This window comes from Nomascus leucogenys, chromosome 20, assembly GCF_006542625.1.
Source record: "Nomascus leucogenys isolate Asia chromosome 20, Asia_NLE_v1, whole genome shotgun sequence".
Taxonomy (NCBI): Eukaryota; Metazoa; Chordata; class Mammalia; order Primates; family Hylobatidae; genus Nomascus; species Nomascus leucogenys.
Window position 1 is genome coordinate 43,634,364 of NC_044400.1, and position 18,427 is coordinate 43,652,790.

Below are 18,427 nucleotides of genomic sequence, written 5' to 3' on the forward strand. Positions count from 1 at the left end.
ACACTACAAATCAATGCAAAAGAAAAAGATTAATAAATAACAAAGATCTATGGTGGCTATTTAGAAAATAATTATGGATTTAGAGACTTTCCTCATACCATATACCTAATTAAGTTAAATAAAAAATAAAGTAGAAGAAAATGAAGGTGGTTATTGATCCAATCTCTGGATCTCAGGATAGAAAACATTTTATACACTTAAAAGCAATGGGAAAAAAATCCCAACGTTTATCATTAGTAAATTTGACAATATAAGCATTTTATATCTCTCCTTTAATAAACATTAACTGAATTTAAAAGACTTTAAAAAGTAGCATTGAAATTTATTAGTAGCAAATGTGACAGAAAAAAATAGTATTGTTTATATATAAATATTTAGTATTATTCTTTAAGAAAATCAATAAGAAACAAAATGAAATGGAAAAATCTAGCCTCCATAGCATCTAGAGCAAACTATTAAAAGGTCATTGCAGAGACGGCTAATTGTTTCCCAATATTCATCCTCTCCTACTTCTTTAGTAATGGAACCACTAATTTTTAGCTGGGCATATGGTTGTCCAAAATAAAATTTGCATTTTAGTCTTCCTTATAGAGACACATGGCCATATGACTAAATTCTGGCTAGTCAGATCTAAGCAGAAGTGTTGTGTACCAGCTCCAGAAAGTGTTCCCCCTTAAAGGAAAGGTCAGACCCTTCCTCCTTCCTGCTGGGAGTGCAGATGTGAGGTGTCCATCTGGAGCAGCTGTCTTGGAGTTTGAGTTGGAAGCCATGTTAGGGTGACAAAAAGACCTGGTAGAATGAACCTGAGTCCCTCCTGATTGTGGTGTCCCTTTATTAAACTGCCTACTTCTGCCTCCTGTTAATTGACAGAGAAATAAATTCTCTAAGCCACTCTTGCTTTGGGGTTGTCACTTGCACTCAGGTGCTAAATGTTACAAATATCAAAATCTTACTGTTCTATGTTCCCAAAATTATCAGAAAGGAATATAGGCAATATAATATCTACTACTATGAAAAAATAAGTACATAATAAAAGGAATTCACAATGGGAATCAGTATTACAGGTCAGCAACATTCCCAATATCTCAAAAACCTCAGTCTGTTGTTTATCTCCTCTTATAGTTTCCCAAATTGTAAATCCTGTGATTTATGATTTATGAAAGCTCCTCAGTTGTAGCCTCTCTGCTGACTCTGTAGGAAAGCAACAAAATCGCCACTTTGTTATTTTATAGTGGACACTGGAGAATTAACAGCCTCTGATGTTATAACAGCAAAGTCTTAAATATAGCTACCTTCAAAAATCCGTTGTAAACCTTTACAGTGGCATCACGAATCTGGCAATTGGCCAAGATTTAAAAGTATTGAATATTTCTTCGTAACCAGAAAAAACATACCCCAACTGCAGGTGTGAGAAAAGAAGGGGCTTGTCTCCCTCTCTTTGAGTTCCAGTGAGAAATTTGCGTGATTATAAACCAATTTGAAAAAGGTTACTCTTAGTTACCCCAACACACTTGCCTCACGTGTATGATCACACTGAAAACTACAAACCAGGGTAGAACGTAGGCAGCATCTCCGGGGTAGAACGTAGGCAGCATCTCCGGGGTAGAACGTAGGCAGCATCTCCGGGGTAGAACGTAGGCAGCATCTCCGGGGTAGAACGTAGGCAGCATCTCCGGGGTAGAACGTAGGCAGCATCTCCGGGGTAGAACGTAGGCAGCATCTCCGGGGTAGAACGTAGGCAGCATCTCCGGGGTAGAACGTAGGCAGCATCTCCGGGGTAGAATGTAGGCAGTATCTCCGGGGTAGCAAGTTAAGAGTCAACAAGATGCAAACAATCATCTGGTCCATGTGGCATGGTAAGGAGGCCTTTGGAGGTAGAGGGGCAGTAAGTTGGGGAGGGAGCAGAACGGGCACAGCTATTGAAAAGTACAAAGGTGCAGAGGTGTCCAGGCACGGCGGCTCACGCCTGTAATCCCAGCACTTTGGGAGGCCGAGGTGGGCGGATCACCTGTGGTCGGAAGTTCGAGGCCAGCCTGACCAACATGGTGAAACGCCATCTCTACTAAAAAAATAAAAAATAAAAAAAATTAAAAATTAGCCAGGTGTGGTGGCGCATGCCTGTAATCCCAGCTACTCGGGAGGCTGAGGCAGAAGAATTGCTTGAACCTGGGAGGCAGAGGTTGCAGTGAGCCGAGATTGTGCCACTGCACTCCAGCCTGGACAACAAGAGCAAAACTCTGTCTCAAATAAAAAAAAAAAAAAAAAAAAAAGAAAGAAGAAAGAAAGAAAAGTACAAAGGTTTGCAGAGATTGTGGGAACTTGGTTAGCTATAAATGATCTATACCTAGAAATATTGTTGCTCACATGTATACAAGGAAAAAGGTAGCTCAACAGGCATATCTCAAAAAAAAATGGAATGACTATTTTCAACGAATCACCATCATTTCCCAGTTTTCCCCTTCAGGGATGCAAAGACAATTAACTTCAGTGCAGTATTTGTTAGAGGTTGCTATCATTGGCAATCATTCTGACCAGAACAGTAACTGTAATAAAAAATATATCAAATTGCTTAATTAATGCTTAACTAAATTGCTTAATTAATTAATATCTGGGGGACAATGTATTCCCCAGATATACACACTTTAATGGAATAATAGGGGAAAAGTTGAAGAAATAAATTTCTGGGAGCCTTATTTAAAGTAACAGAAGATTTGTTAAGAAGTTTTCCAAAAGTACTTCTAATATTTTAATATTGACGTCTGATAAAGAAACAGACTAAACTGTTGCTTTGCCTTACTTTCTTTCAAAGCAATAGTTTTCAAAAGCTCTCAGAAAAAAAATTAGAAGTAACAGTGAGAATCAGCTATATTAGGAAAGATCAAATAGCTAGCAACAGAAAGAGAAAAAGAAAATAGCAATACATCCTTCTTTAAGGTTTGTTACTGTTGTTCCTTTTTCAGTCCCTTAACCTTTTTTGGTAAAGATTTTCCTTCAAAAGCCGTTGATTATTTTAAGCTGTCCTAATATGATTACAGAGAGTAAAAATAAAGAATAAAAAATTCTTAGGTAGTTAAAAACCTACCATAAAGGATATTTTTAAGTGCCTTCATTTTGAAATTCCAATGTCATAGGAACTAAAACTCAAAGTAGAAATCCCCCAAACTAAGATTCCATTAATAATGTGTCACTCAACTTGAATACTAAAAATATTTCTTTAAATATAAGCACTGTTTTTTACTGGAAAAAGCTTTGTAAGACCGGTTTCCTCTTCTGGAGGGACCAGGGAAAATGAAAAGTGATCATCAATAATCAGTACCTGTCTTTTTTTTTTTTTTTTTTTTTTTTTTTTGGATGATGTCTCACTCTGTCACCCAGGCTGGAGTGCAGTGGTTCAATCTCGGCTCACTGCAACTTCAGCCTCCCAAGTTCAAGCGATTCTCTTGCTTCAGCCTCCCAAGTAGCTGAGATTACAGGTGTGTGTCACCACGCCCAGCCAATTTTTGTATTTTTAGTACAGACGGGGTTTCACCATGTTGGCCAGGCTGCTTTTGAACTCCCTGACCTCAGGTGATCCACTTGCCTCGGCCTCCCAAAGTGCTGGGATTATAGGTGTGAGCCACTGTGCCCTGCCAGTACCTGTCAAAACAAGCAATGGGGAAAGGATTCCCTATTTAATAAATGGTGCTGGGAAAACTGGCTAGCCATATGTAGAAAGCTGAAACTGGATCCCTTCCTTACACCTTATACAAAAATTAATTCAAGATGGATTAAAGACTTACATGTTAGACCTATAACCATAAAAACCCTAGAAGAAAACCTAGGCAATACCATTCAGGACATAGGCGTGGGCAAGGACCTCATGTCTAAAACACCAAAAGCAATGGCAACAAAAGCCAAAATTGACAAATGGGACCTAATTAAACTAAAGAGCTTCTGCACAGCAAAAGAAACCACCATCAGAGTGAACAGGCAACCTACAAAATGGGAGAAAATTTTTGCAACCTACTCATCTGACAAAGGGCTAATATCCAGAATCTACAATGAACTCAAACAAATTTACAAGAATAAAAAACAACCCCATGAAAAAGTGGGCAAAGGATATGAACAGACACTTCTCAAAAGAAGACATTTATGCAGCCAAAAAACACATGAAAAAATGCTCATCATCACTGGCCATCAGAGAAATGCAAATCAAAACCACAATGAGATACCATCTCACACCAGTTAGACTGGCCATCATTAAAAAGTCAGGAAACAACAGGTACTGGAGAGGATGTGGAGAAATAGGAACACTTTTACACTGTTGGTGGGACTGTAAACTAGTTCAACCATTGTGGAAGTCAGTGTGGCGATTCCTCAGGGATCTAGAACTAGAAATACCATTTGACCCAGCCATCCCATTACTGGGTATATACCCAAAGGATTATAAATCATACTGCTATAAAGATACATGTACATGTATGTTTATTGCGGCACTATTCACAATAGCAAAGACTTGAAACCAACCCAAATGTCCAACAACGATAGACTGGATCAAGAAAATGTGGCACATATACACCATGGAATACTATGCAGCCATAAAAAATGATGAGTTCATGTCCTTTGTAGGGACATGGATGAAGCTGGAAACTATCATTCTCAGCAAACTATCACAAGGACAAAAAACCAAACACCGCATGTTCTCACTCATAGGTGGGAATTGAACAATGAGAACACATGGACACAGGAAGGGGAACATCACACTTTGGGGACTGTTGTGGGCTGGGGGGAGGGGGGAGGGACAGCATTAGGAGATATACCTAATGCTAAATGACAAGTTAATGGGTGCAGCAAAACAACATGGCACATGGATACATATGTAACAAAGCTGCACATTGTGCACATGTATCCTAAAACTTAAAGTATAATAAAGTATAATAAAAAAATTAAAAAGTTGATATAGAAAAAGTTTACAGTAAGCCAAGGCTAATTTATTATTGAACAAAGAAAAATATTTTTAATAAATTAAGTGTAGTCTAAGCGTACAGTGTTTATAAAGTCTACAGCAGTGTACAGTGATGTCATAGGCCTTCACATTTACTCACCACTCACTCTCTGACTTACCCAAAGCAGCTTCCAGTCTTTCCAGCTCCATTCATGGTGAATGCCCTATACAGGCATACCATTTTTTATTTTTATACTGTATTTTTTTACTGTATCTTTTCTATGATAAATGTGTTTAGATACACAAATGCTTACAATTGTGTGACAATTGTCCACAATATTCAGTACAGTAACATGCTGTGCAGGTTTGTAGCCTAGGAACAATAGGCTATGCTATCAATATAACCTACCTGTAGAATACAAGATACCATCTAGGTTTGTGGAAATATATTCTCTGATGTTGGCACAATGATGAAATGGCCTACTGATGCATTTCTCAGGATGTACCCCCATCGTTAAGTGACACATGACTGTATAAAGATTTTTTTCTCATAAAAGTTAAATGTATGTGTATATATATAAAGCATATTGATATAATATATGCCATACTCACATATATATATATATATATAATACTTCTGAAAGATGACTAAACTTAGAGACGTGGAAATCCACTAGACATCAAGTCTGTGACCCAAATTCTAAGCAGATCTTTTAAAAGCAGGCTACAATTACAAGAATTTGAAAAAATTCAAACGTAAAAGATTGTCTCTGGCCATTGTTTCCTATAAGCCACCCAAAAATACCTCAAAGAAGCTGGGCACGATGGCTCACACCTGTAATCCCAGCACTTTGAGAGGCCAAGGAAAGTGAATCACCTGAGGTGAGGAGTTCGAGACCAGCCTGGCCAACATGTTGAAACCCCGTCTCTACTAAAAATACAAAAATTAGCTGGGCATGGTGTTGGGCACCTGTAATCCCAGCTACTTGGGAGGTTGAGGCAGGGGAATCACTTGAACCTGGGAGGCAGAGGTTGCAGTGAGCTGAGGTCACATCACTGCACTCCAGCCTGGGAGACAGAGCAAGAAAAAAACCCTCAAAGAAGTTGTAAGAAAGGATAGAGACTGGAACAATGAAGGGCTGAACCATCCATTGGACATACAAATTATCTAATCTTCTCTGTTTTTTCCATCTAGGTATTAACTCCAGTGGCCATAGAGTGAACATTATTCATCAAAATATGTGATGTATCTCTGCTTCCAAAAACAGTAATAGATTTCTTAAACTGATACATTAAATAAAAAGATAATGTTAAGAATAATCAAAGTAAATGGTGATAACACATATGTACATACATACCTACAAAAAAATAAAGGAGGGAGGGGGAAAAGGAAAAAACAATGAGGGGTCTTCTTTACAGAAAAATGCCAGATAATAAATGTAGAAGTAATAGATTTAGAAAAATCACCATTGAGTGAAGTTTTTGAAGAACAATATAGTCCTATGATCTCAAGGCATCATCTCACAGACTACTTTTTATTTACAAGGGCATTGGGTACTTTTATTGCAAAGGTCTATTGTACATCACGTAACTAAATGACCAACTGTTTATCATCAGTAATGGCACAGATATCACGTGCCTCCTAATGAGATGCAACAGGAGTGCACAAATGGGAAGTGGGACATTCTATGAGACGACAAGCCCACACTCCAAAAAATGTCAATGGCATGACAGTGAACAAACAAAGAGGTGAATAAAATTCCTCAACAGTAAAACACATTGCATGACTTTCATTAGATCTTGAATTTAAACATATATATATATATTTGGGACTTTCTCTTTAATAATTGGGGAAACTTGGCCAGGTGCAGTGGCTTACACCTGTAATCCCAGCACTTTGGGAGGCTGAGGCAAGCGGATCTTTTGAGGTCAGAAGTTCTAAACCAGCCTGGCCAACATGGTGAAACCCTGCCTCTACTAAAAATACAAAAATGAGCCGAGTGTGGTGGTGGCCGCCTATAATCCCAGCTACTTGGGAGGCTGAAGCAGGAGAATTGCTTGAGCCTGGAGACAGAGGTTGCAGGGAGCAGAGATCGCACCATTGCAGTCCAGCCCAGATGACAGAGCAAGATTCTGTCTCAATAATAATAATAATAATAATAATAGGGGAAACTTGAATATGCACTGTATATTTGATTATATTGTTGAATCAATGTTAAACTTGTTGGGCATACTAATAATATCGTGATTATGTAAGTGAAAGCTCTTGTTCTTAGAGACACATGCTGAGTTATTTAGAAATGAACTGTTATAATATCTGCAGCTTACTTTCAAATAGTTCAGGAAAATGTGTGTGGCGAATACACAAACATACACCTATATATATACATAGAGAGAAATAAAGCAAAAGTGACAAAATGGTATCTGGAAACTGGGTAAAAATTTAATGGTGTTTATTAGACTATTCTTTCAATTTTTGTAGCTTTGAAATTTTTTCAAAATAAATTATGGAAGAAAAAGAACTGAAGGGAAATAGAAGGGAAGTGGTTGATCTGAAAGATTTTCCAGATCATTCCATGCAGAAGATGGCTCCTGAAGGAGTTATGAACATGCCACCCCAAGATATGCTGCTCTGGCATATTGACTATTTTCAACTAAAGGTACTTAAGGAAAAAAAAAAAACAGCAGATGCAAGGAGATCACTCTGACCTTCATTCTATTTTTTAAAAGCAGGAAATAAAATTCCCATGTGAAAAATGTTCTCCCTATACCAGAAGGAAAGCATCCTTCTTACCAAGGATGTGAAGTTGAGGCCCAGGGAAGTCTTTACAAACAAACTTGGTTAAATTAACCCTTATCTTCCTAGTCACTCTCTACACAGTTAACTACTCTAGTTCAAGCCCCTCTGCCATACCACATCTCACAAATTGCTATTCTTTGTCCAATTCAGTATGTAAGTGATAGACTCTAACTGCTTCTCTGAATCTTCACTTCTTTTTTTTATTTTTTTTTAGTATTTAAATTTTTTTAAATTTTTTATTTTTTTTTTATTATACTTTAAATCTTCACTTCTTTATGAGAGCTACTGTACCACCTAAAACTTGTATTAAATAAATTTGTATGCTTTTTTCCTGTTAATCTGTCTTATGTCAATTTAATCTTCCAGCCCAACTGGGACCCTAAGAGGATGGAAGTGAAGTTATTGCCTCCCCCATATGCACATTATATCATTTCAGTGCTACATGAAAAGCAAAATAAACATATATTATCAAATATATGATACGATGTAATTATCTGTAGAGAAAATGTTCAAGCGGATTAAATAATTAAATGCAGTTGATAGTTAAAATCATCTGGAAGTAGCATGGTATATAGATTCTGGAGCCTTATAACAATGAATTTTAATCTCAATTTTGCCAGTTACTAGCTGTGTGATCTTGGACATGATACTTTTCATTAATTTGACATTTCTTGGATTTCTCTTCTGTAAAACAAAGATGATCATACTTAACTCATATAGCTGCTCTGACAATTAAATGGTGTAATGCTGCAGATCAGTGCTTCTCAAACTTGTTGCATCACAGTCTCCTGGAAGACTCGTCCTCACCTCCAGAGTTTCTAATTCAGTAGGTTTGGTTTGGGGCCTGAGAATGCATTTTCAAGTTACCAACTGATTCTCATGCTGTTGGTCTAGGGCTCACACTTTTTAAATTATTGCTATAAATATTCAGATCAAAAATGTGCACACTCTGACAGTGGCAATACAGAGATAAAGCTGGCTCACTACTTTTCAGAGTGACATTTATTGGCTTGAGTATACTCTTTCACCATTATATTATCACTTGAACATGTTTTTCTTTAGCTGAAAGATCCTCATCATTCTCATCTCTGCCCTGAGACTGAACACACATAAATCTCTCATTAGCCAGGAACTGAATACAACACGGAAGCTTCATTGACTTAGCTCCACCACTGTCTCTTTTTTGGGGTAGTTGTCAAATATTTCTAAAATATATGTAAAATAAACTTAGACTGAGAAAGAGAAGCAATTCCACAGAACATAAAGTCCCTATTAATAGTGTATATAAATACTACTCCAGTGGGTAAGTGAAGTCTGTGTCTTACAACTCACTCAACAGCCCAGGCTGATGAATTTCCATCAGCAGTTTCAACCCTCTCTAGGTTCCAATCCCGTGAGAGCACCTGGCAGTGTATTTGGAAGTGAATGAGCTCTGTGATCAGTCTGTTACATCAAAGACTGTGTGCAGAATGAATTACGCTTTGTGGTACCTCCATGAGCATCTAGCATAAATCCTAGAGGTTTCTCCTCTGATTCCTAATTTTCATCTATGTTCGTGGCTGGACAAAAAGTACAGCCCTGACCGTGAGCCTGGGGGACCCTTCTAACCCTACTCCCAGGGCATGGCCTCAGGGATGGTCAGAGAAATCAAATTCCTTAGTCCTGAACAATGTGAACCAGAAGAGAAAGCTCTTTCCCTTAAACCCCATGTGCCCAAGCTTGTACCCCTCTTCTCATGCCACCATACAGAGCACTTTCAATCTTGCTCTGTACTTGGATTTTGGGACCTCAACCCTTCCTGGATGTTTATCAGAAGAATAGCGCACCAGATTGTAAACAGCATGGGCTCTGGACACCCAAAGACAAGTTAGAATCCTAGATTAATTATCAGCTAGGATTGGAGGTCCTTGACCAAATTACATAAGGTTAGTATTAACATTACTGAGGTCGAGCCTCAGTTTGCTAATCTGTACAGTGTGAATAACATCATTTGATTCATAACATTAAATAACATAATGCATATGAAAGCACTGAGCTCAATGTCTATAGTAGGCATGACATATGTTATATTTTGTAAAATTCTTAATAATGGGCAAAGATAATAATGACAACTGACAGAGAGAGGATGAGGAAAAGAAAGCATGCCTATTGGTGAAGTTAAATCTTTAGCTATTTTCTGGCCAGCTTCTGGTCTGCTTTCATTCCTCTACCTCAAGCTCTCACCATGCCTCATAGCCCAGTCAGACTTTACAAAGGAAATAAAAACCCCCTTCAATGGCTGTCCTAAATCCTAAGATCTACTGATGAGCATTCCATTCTTCCCATGGTAGAAAAGACTTTCATTAAAGTGTAATGGGGACAATTACTATGCCTTATGGGATTTTATAATTGTAGATATGTTCCCAATTTCTGCAGGGCCATGAGTCTGGAGGTTGGAAACATTGCCTGTAATAAGGCTAGATCACACAGTACTCTATCTTCCAATCTCATGAGATGGGATCCTTAGTGGGAGATGGTATGCAGCAGATGACAGAGCAATGGGTTAGATGTTAGGCCAGGTGGATTTCACCATGCTCTCTCACCAATAACTAGTAATAGTTGTGTGGCCTTGGACATTATTTGGGGGTGTCTTCTCTTTCTTCATGTGTAAAATATATACCCTGTAGGCTCTCTTTTATCTTTCAGAAATTATGGTTGACCCTGTTTTAACTTGGGCCCTGGCTTAGCCTTCCAACCTGGCAGAAGAATCATGATTGATACTGATTTGTCACGTTTACAGTTCAATTCATGAAAGTCCTGACATGCACCAAGAAGCTGGCATCAAGTGTCAGGTCATCATTATGATGAACTATCTTAAATAGAGAACAGAAGAAGATAATGCTGTATTGAGGTGAGTGAGTTTTATGGAAATGTAGTCAAAAATATCAAGGATATACATATATTGTATTGACATTTCTGTAGCTCCATTTATGCCTTAAAGAATAAAAATAAATGCTTTTAAACTTTTAAAAAGCTACAATCAAGTAACTTTTGCATGGCATGATTTGATTCTTAAAGAATGTATGTAGAGTTGTGAATACCAAGGTAATGATGGTGTTTACTACTCAATGAGAGTTATAAATTTCTGAGTTTCTTTTATTTTCTTTGATTATCAATATTTTCTAGCTTTCTAACATGTGCACATATTGCTTTTGTAATAATAAAACCCTTTATTCTGAACCCAGCTTCACTCACTCTCTGGCAGTCTTTTACAGTTTCTCTGTCTGGAAAATAATTCGGAATACTACTCCTCAAATATTTTTATGGATAAAAAAGAAGAAAAACAAATTATAGTTCCCTAGCATGTCTTCCAAGCCAAAGACATTCTTCCATTAAACTCTGTCTCCATCTTTCAAACTCCCTTATTGATTTGCTGTTAGGTTACTATTCCTGTTTGTGACTGTTTCTCATCAAGAAGCAGCATGTGCTCAACCTGCCATAAAACAGGGTAGCAGGCTTCAGAGCTCAGATTCGCCTGCTTTTCCTGAAATCAGTTATGAAGGTTTTACACAGAGTTCTTCTTAACAGCCTGAGGGAGATAGTACAGCAGAGTTGAGAGCATGGATTCAAATCCTATTCTAGATTGAATCATGACTCTGCTACTTGCAAAGCTGTACAACCTTGAACCCTTTATGTGACCTCTCATATCCTCAGTTTTCCCAACTGTAAAGTGAGTGTAAAAATACCCACCTTAAAATGTTGTCAGGACTAAATGAGACCTTATTTGTAAAGAGGCAGAGCTCAATGCCTGGAAATTAATCATTGCTTATTGGAACATTTGATGGCTTGATAAATTTAGCTACAATTAATTCTTTAAAAAAATTAAGCCTATTCTCAAATAACTTCAGAACACTAGTCAACTTACCACAAAATCTCATCTCATCCTCATTAGATATTCTTATTTCCAAGAAAAATAAATATACTTGAAGAATATTTTAGGAAATCTTTCTGCTTTGACTTTATTATATCAAAACTCTACCTACACAATTTCTCAATTTGAAAATCCTTTAAATGCTCAAATGAGCAAATTTCTATTTCTTTATAAAATGATTATTATTTTTCAAAGGTAGAATTAGTATCTAATCAATCTAACTATATGAACACAAAAATTTTATGAGCTGGAAGGAAATTAAAAAGTAGCCATATTAACAAGACATGGTGGTGCACGCCTGTAATCCCAGTTTCTTGGGAGGCTGAGGCAGGAGAATTGCTTGAACCAAGAGGTGGAGATTCTAGTGAACTGAAATTACACCACTGCACTCCAGCCGGATGACAGAAGACTCTGTCTCAAAGAATAAAAAAAGAATTAGCCATGACTTTTCTATTCAGATAGCTGATTATTAATAAAAATCCATGTTTTCATATTCTAGAAAACTATTTTTGAAGTTACTAAACACTGAAACAAAAAGAAATATTATTCTGTTTAATATTGAAAAGGAGCGATACAGGGTCTGTTACTGTATAAGCATAATCTTCCTTAATTTTGAAACTATACTGATGGCAACTGAGTGGGGAGTTCACTATTAAATGAGAGTGAAGGAATGTTGACAGGATCATCCCCATTTTCTCTAATATTTTGTTTATTTACTTATTAATTTTTTGTTCTCAGAGTAAATGATTCTCGTGGTTAATCTTGTCAGTAATATACTAACTCTGCTATGTGAATGGGAAAAGCACTTTAGCCCATCTTTTAATGTAGTTTATAATAACAGCTACTTCATAGAGACATTGTGAGAATTAGATGAGAAAATATATAAATCATTGAGTAGAACCTGAATATAATGTTCCTATATAATATTATCATTATTTTTATTACTGCAGATACAGGAGTGTTAAAGAACTTAACTGCTCAAGTTTTTTTTTTTCTTAAAGAAGACTATATCAGAATAGATTAAGTTCACATGAGAATAGCCACTTTCAAAGTTCATTCACTGATAAATTAATTCCTTTAGTTACTCCATGCCTAGCTTAGGAGAAAGCCTCTTCAATTCCCCTACTTCAATTCTGCCCACTAAGGGAATTACATTCACTTGGCTGAATGCAGCCTTTCACAGAGTGAACACTTAGGAATTTTTTTCTTTCTCATGATGAAACCATTTAAACATATAAAAGAGTACAGAAGATAACGTGAAAGACACCTGTAGGTACAACATTGTCAAAATGCTAAGATTAAACCCATGTTAATATTTGGCCTTCTTTGCTTTAATTTGCTCACCTTGTCTTCTCAAAAATGAAATGTCACAGGTACATCATATCCTCAACCTACCATCATCCTTCCCAGAGGTAACCACTATTCTAAAGCTGATGTGCATTATTTTCATGGACAGTTTTGCACATTTATTATGTACGTAGCATCCATAAATAAAAGTGTTTAACATTTAAATGAATGTATTATACTTTAAGATTCCTTTCAACTTTTTTGAAAACTCAGCATTGCATTTTTTAATCACATTTATTCATGTAGATCTGGATCATTCATTATAAAACTTGCATTGTAATTGTCTGAATAAACCATGATTTATATATTTATTCATTGTTAAGTGGATTGTTTCCCTTGTTACAAACTTGCTCAAATAATTTCTCTGTGCAAAAGTACCTTGGTTTTTCTAGGGTAGAGAAATCCAAGAGTGAGATGGTAAGGTGTATACATCTTTTAATTTGCAAGATACTCCCAAATTGCTCTCCAAAATGGTGAAACCAATTCACACTCCAGTGAACATGTATATGGTTTCATCTTCTCCCACATCCTCACTAGTGCTTGGTGTCATTATATACATTGAATTTTTCCAACTTGTTATTAATATATATTTTTCACATCTTCCTGAATTATCTGCCAATTCAATTATTTCTAGGAATCTCATAATATCATTTTTTGGAAAAACCTCTTTGTAAATATCAGGAGAAAGAGCAAACGAACACATAATCTAAGAAATCAGTAATTCACGAAGGATGTTTTCTTTTTTTCCTTTTTTTTTTTTTTTTTTTAATTTGAGACAGAGTTTCACTCTGTCACCAGGCTGGAGTACAGTGGTGTGATCTCTGCTCACTGCAGCTTTTGCTCCCGAGTTCAAGCGATTCTCCTGCCTCAGCCTCCCAAGTAGCTGGGACTACGGGTGCATGCCACCAGGCCCAGCTAATTTTTTTCTTTTTTTTTTTTTTTTTTTTTTTTGTATTTTAGTACAGATGGGGTTTCACCATGTTGGCCAAGATGGTCTCGATCTCCTGACCTCGTGATCTGCTCGCCTTGCCTCCCAAAGTGCTGGGATTACAGGCGTGAGCCACCGTGCCCCACCAGGATGTTTTCTTAAATAAAAAGACAAAATCAAAGAACAAAGGGGATGAATCCACATGTGAAAGCATATAAATGAATTAAAAATCATGTTCTTATGAGATAATCCAAGGCAAACCAAATTAAAGAAATCTTAAAATTCAACTCCTGCTCTAAAGTTTTTGGTTAATTGGATTGTACTCATTCCTTAATAAATCAGAAATGCTGGAATTCTCTCTGTATCTTTAAGAGGTAGAAGAGAAATGTATAAAGACTCCATGGAAATTAATAAATATTGCCTGTTGAGATCTCATTTTCATATTCCACTTATCTAGCAAAACAAGACTGGTTCAATAATTTATACATGGTTTGAGGATAAATTAATGAGCTCTGCGTATGAAGTTGCTTTTATGTAAAGCGAAATGAACCCAACTCTTTCATATTACAAATGTGTTTGTTACTGAGTTTTAACAAAAATAAAAACTACAGTGCTCCTATGAATGTAAATGCCAATATTATTTCACACGAAGGAATATTAAACACAATAATAAGCTATTTCACATTCTTGCCTACCAATATTGTACTCATCTTCAGATATAATAATAAGGAATAGCATAACTCTGATAAACATAACTTTTAAGATTTAAAATTTATGTTTTTGTTCTTCTGTCATTTTTGCTATTCTATTCTTGGTTATACTTCCTACCATTGAAAATTGACAATATTCAGTTGTGTAAACTGTGTCTTCGTTTGGTCTAATCATTGGTGTATATTCTAGGCAATCTTACAACAAAATACATGGAAACTTCTAGAATTTATGTCTATACAGACACATAGAAAAATAAAACTGATGCTTGTTACTGACATATATCTCTTTTTTCCACTTTAAAAAGGTTCATTTTAATGTATTTCATAATGGTCTTTCTATGCATAATTTTTACATATGTGGATGCATTTTTAAAAACAAAACAAAATGGTGTTGCCTCTACATGCTGTCGTTATAACTCACTTTTTTCGCTAAGCAGCAAAGTGTACTGATACATATTCTAAGGCAGCCATGAAGCTGCTTTGATCTTGATCTTAATAAGACTGTCTCTATAGACTATTAAAATAATTTTCCAGAGATCTATAACTTTCATATTGGATAGAAGTACATTACATGTCCTTTAATTTTCGTAGCTTGTTTCAAAGGGAAGGTAGAGGAAAGGCTGCTTTGATTTAAGGGCCTTTTTAATTGACAACACTTGATCACTTGGTGTTTAATAGCCAATGATTGATTCAACTAAAGCTATATTTGTAAGTGCAATAATATATGAAGAAATGATTTTTTAAAGCCAAAGTGTGCATAGCATTAATAAAGCAATGCAATGATATTAATTATTCATTTTGAAAATATTGTAATTACATGTCTTCTAATGAAAAAATTCACAGACAAAATGGTTATAAGTTTGTCTAAAGTGAAATTGTATAACTAGTAAAAGAAAATAGAACCAACACCACAGATTATATTCCTAGGTGCATGCAGCTCACATAAGAATTAAGCAAGATATAGCGGAAGACAAGAAATAATCAAAATCAGAGATAAACTGAAGGATATCAGGACACACACACAAACAAAAAATTCAAAAGATCAATGAATCCAGGAGCTGGTTTTTTAATAAGATAGGCTGCTAGCTAGATTAATAGAAGAAAGAAGAGAAGATCCAAATAAACACAATCAGAAACAACAAAGGGGATGCTACCACTGAGACCACAGAAATAAAAATAACTATCAGATGCTACTACAAAAACCTCTATGAGCACAAACTAGAAAACCTAGAAGAGATGGATAAATTGCTGGACACATACACCCTCCCAAGACTGAACCAGGAGGAAATTGATTCCCTGAACAGATCAATTACCATCTCTGGAAGTTGAATTAGTAATAAATAGTCTACCAACCAAAAAATGTCCAGGACCAGACAAATTTACAGCTGACTTCTACCGGATGTACATAGAAGAGTTGGTACCATTTCTACTGAAACTATTCCAAAAAATTGAGATGGAGGCATTCCTTCCTAACTCATTCTATGAGCTCAGCATCATCCTGATACTAAAACTTGGCAGAGACAAAAGAAAAAAAGAAGACTTCAGGCGAATATCCTTGATGAACATTGATGCAAAAATCCTCAACAGAATACCTGCAAACTGAATCCAGCAGCACATCAAAAAGCTAACCCACCATGATTGAGTAGGCTTTATCCCTAGGGGACAAGGTTGGTTCAAAATATGCAAATCAATAAATGTGATTCATCATATAAATAGAACTAAAGAAAAATGACATGATCATCTCAATAGATGCAGAAAGGCTTCCAATAATATTCAACATCTCCTCACGTTCAACTCTCTCAATAAACTAGGTATTGAAGGAACATACCTCAAAATAATAAGAGCCATATATGACAAACCCACAGGCAACAACATACTAAATGAGAAAAAGCTGGAAGCATTGCCCTTGAGGATGCCCTGTCTCACCACTCCTATTCAACAGAGTAATTGGAAGTCCTGGCCAGAGCAATAAGCCAAAAGAAAGAAATAAAGCGCATCCAAATAGGAAGAGCAGAAGTCAAACTATCCCTGTTTGCAGAGGACATGATTCTATATCTAAGGGATAAGAACTGAAGGATAAGAAAATGATTTTTGAAATGGATAAAACATCTCTAAATCCCATAGGTACATTCTAGTGGGAAAGGGCATCTCCTATAATAAATATGCCAATGCAGATCTTTAAGGAATTTATAGAAACTGCTACCAGGAACCACTAAGAATTGGACAACTTAATATCTTTATAAAGCAAAAAGTGACTATTGTTAATTCTACCTTGAGTGATAGCTAGACTCAACATGCCCACCTTTTCAAGTTGATCTTTCCAGAATAAACATACATTGTTTATGACAGTCTGTCTCATAATTTTGCTCAGCTAGGCCTACCTTATTTATTCATGTTATAGTTACCTAGTTCTATTCATTTGTAAATATTAAAAAAATACTCTTCTAATCATAAAACACCGGGGTCCTTTTTGTGTTCTTCTGAGCCCAGCCCTCACAGCTCTGAGGTGACCAGGCTCTTCAATCATCTTTACAAACCACTGAAGCTGGGAATAAATCTGAGGGCAGAGATAAAATTTCTCAGCAAAACTGCAAAATTTAATTAAGAGCCACTTCGCATCTTCACCTTAAAAACAAACAATGGCTAGGATGTCACATCATTCAACTTTCTTCTCATTTCTAGGTGGCCTCTCATTTTTCAGATATTTGTATTAAGGTATCTGCCCTAGAATGCAATTATTCTCCAAAAGGTAAGGTTATTCAAAAGGTAAAGTGAAAGTAAGTCTTCTGCAAGGACTGTTTTGTGACATATCTTTAATGATTATTTTTAAAAATAAAATATCTTTTCTAACTCTAGCTTTATTTCTGTTAGTCTGGGGTTCATCATCCTGCACCATTCTATAAAGTTACATAACATTCATTTACCAATTTAATTAACTTGCCCAAATAAAAATTAGTTTAGGTTTCCATATGTCAAATTACAGAATATCCAATATATCACTGAGGAACTTTCTCTCCTAAGTGGTGTAAGAACCCATGAAAGTGACTCGGGTCAAAGAAGCCAGCGGTATTTCACCGCTAACACTCTCACTCTCAGTTGCTATGCCAACAGCCATTATCCATTTCCCCACCTCTTCCTTCTAACAGAACCTTGATTTTATTAATTGCCCTCCAAGTAGCTATTACGTTGGTGCAAAAGTAATTGAGGTCTTTGCAATTTAAAAAAGGCAAAAACAAACCACTTTTGAAAAAAATCATAACTTAGGAAATTATGTCAGTGAAAGAGATCAGACCTAACCGACCCCATCTTCCTTCGAACCTCTAAATCGTCCTTGTTCATTCCTGGGTGTAGGCTGAACTGGCCATGGGAAGGAATTTAGCTTATAGTTTAAACTCTGAAGCAAAATGGATAATAGCCATTTCCTGAAAAACCCCTTCTCACCTGGGGACCAGTCTGCCTTTGTAGGACTAACAAATCAGCTACAAGATTAGGTATCATGGTTTAGGGGCCATGCAGCCTCTGACTGAAAGAATCTGAACCTCCCCAAGTTGCTCCTGGGACTAAAATCACTGTTGTAAAACCTAAGATCAGTGCTTGAAATATTTTGCAGACCCTGCAGCAGATGACACCACTCAGACTGTTAATCTGGCTCAACCAGTTCTGTGATCCCACCCCAAAGTCAGCAAGAAGAACTTACTTCGGTCCCCCATGATTTTATCTTCAACCTGACCAATCAGCACTCCCCACTTTTGGAGCCCATACCCACCAAATTATCCCTAAAAACTCTAATGTCCGAATGATCAGATAG

The 18,427-nt window shown here is 36.4% G+C and overlaps 1 long non-coding RNA gene across 1 annotated transcript; it reads right to left on the bottom strand.

The window, feature by feature from the left end:
- Window positions 1-305: 305 nt before the first annotated feature.
- LOC105738293 lies at window positions 306-1,519 on the bottom strand. The gene is made up of 2 exons (XR_001114078.1): window positions 1,293-1,519; window positions 306-1,191 (listed from the first exon to the last, which is right to left on the bottom strand). It is a non-coding gene; the product is annotated as an uncharacterized LOC105738293 (long non-coding RNA).
- Window positions 1,520-18,427: the final 16,908 nt, after the last annotated feature.